This window comes from Tasmannia lanceolata, unplaced genomic scaffold (genome assembly GCF_043159265.1).
Source record: "Tasmannia lanceolata isolate RefF3 unplaced genomic scaffold, GAP_Taslan_0.1 ptg000024l, whole genome shotgun sequence".
Classification (NCBI taxonomy): domain Eukaryota; kingdom Viridiplantae; phylum Streptophyta; class Magnoliopsida; order Canellales; family Winteraceae; genus Tasmannia; species Tasmannia lanceolata.
This window is the reverse complement of record NW_027518701.1, coordinates 12948330-12950400: the sequence shown is the minus strand read 5'-3', so window position 1 is coordinate 12950400 and position 2071 is coordinate 12948330.

Here is a 2071-nt window from a genome sequence, read left to right as displayed (position 1 = left end):
TCTCTTAGGGTCTCGTTTCTTCCTTGTCGGAGGGCTAAGAGGGCGTCCGCTGGATCGTGGCGGAGGCGGTTGTTGGTGAACCTTGCGCTGAATTTCCTTCCGAATTCATGGAAGGATGCGATGGAGTCGGGCTCCAATCTCATGTACCAGTCGTTAGTGGTCTTTCTTAGCAAGGAGGCAAAGGCTTCGCACATAAATCCGTCTAACGCGCCCCAGAGCGTCATTACCCTTTTAAAAGTTTGGAGGAACTCGAGGGGGTCTGTGCTTCCATCGTATAGACCGAAACGGGAGAGGTCTATTCCTGCTTCTGCTGGGGTTTTTAAGACCTTCGAGGTGAACGGGGATGCCGTTTTCCTCTCCCATTCGTCGAGGATGCCGTGAGCGTAGGGCTTTTTCATTTCCAGTTTTACTTCTAGGATTTGCCTTTGTAGGTCGGCTATGGCATCCATACTGGGGGGTTGCGCTGAGGTTGCTACCTCCTCCGCCCGTGCTGGGGGTGGTTCCTGGAAACGAGCAACCCGGGCAGGGGGAACGCGGCTTAGCGTAGCTTGCTTTCCGTCGTCTCGCTGGTGTCCCTTAGTTGTGGGGGGCAAAGGGCTATTTGCCGATGGGGACGGCGTCCGGCGGGCCGGTGCTCGACTTCGCCGGGGATGATGCTCCCCCGGCTGTCCCTTGTCACCTTCGTCATAGGCTTCCGTCTGGTCCTGCGTTGTCAGGGGCCTCCCCGGGGCAGAAGGTTCCGGCGGAGGCAAGCGTTGGAGTAGTTCTCGGCGGAGTTCGTTGAACATTTCCATGGTGGGGACCATCTGTGGTGTGCTGGAGGGCTGGTGTCAGCCCGAGAGCGGTGAGTTGGGCTCTCGGGAGCTTGAGGTGTGGGTTTGCGCGCGCTGAGCCTGACTCCTGGTCATTACCCCTGTTTCTTGCTGTTGGGTGTGGTTTCTTATCGCCATAAGGCGTTCAGTACTCGACGAGTCCCACAGATGGCGCCAATATGATGGCGTCTGAATCCGGGTCTGCGATCGCGCGGTCGGTAGAGGGCCTCCGCGGGGTCTGCAATCACAAACAAAGGGGGTCAGGGGGTCCGGGGTGGGTCTCGGACGACCACTTCGACACCCAAGTCAGATCCTTCGACCAATCAATATAAAGGACACCGAGAAGAGGAAGGGGTTTGATCAGGGTTACCAGGACCAAGGTCGCGGGCTCTGTTCTGGGTGCGGGGATGAGTGGGTCGGACGGGACTAGCAGGGAGAGTAGGATTAAGTTCCTAGTCTCCTCTGTCGTTGTCTCACCTTTTTTTCCGGTTGTTATGCGGGAGCTGAGAAAAAGGATGTCTTTCAAAAGACCTGGATCCCTCTCTTCTTCCTTTCCCTCCCTTTTAAAGGGAGGCGCACGGGCCTTTTCATTATTATGGAGAGAAGACCTTCCTTTGCAGGATTGGGCCGTTCCCCTGCTCCGCCAGCGAGCGTGGCTTTGCCTGATGTTTCCTTCCATAACTTGTGATGATGAGGCCTAGACGGCGAGAGAGCGACACGTGTCATGATCGTATGGTCTTGCCGTTTCCCAACGCCTTTCTTCATGATGGTTAGGCTTTATTTGTGCATGGGCGACATGTGGCGACATCTGAGGGTGACGCCGTATTTGTGTCCCATCAGTGATGGAGGTGAGTGGTGGCAATGGTGGAAAGAAGATGGTGGACGAATTCCGAGGGCTTCCTCTCTCCCCTCTCTGCAATTTCTCTCAATCTCTCCAATGAAATCTGAAAAATGAAGAACTCCCCCCATTTTGAAACCCTCGTTCGATCCCCTTATGCAAAGGGAAATAATATATTCGTACCCCCATTCTTCCTATGAACAACCCACTTTAGTACATTATGACTACTCTTTTTATACTACCAGGGGGTGGCTGGGGTAAAAATGGGGGTATATACCCAAAAAGGAAATGATATATCACACCCCTTTCCTTCCTTGGACAGCCACTCTAGTATATTATGACACTTTTTTATACTACAAAGGGGTGGCTAGGCAAGGAGAGGAATAAAGATATCACTTATCTTTTAGCATAAGCATAAGCG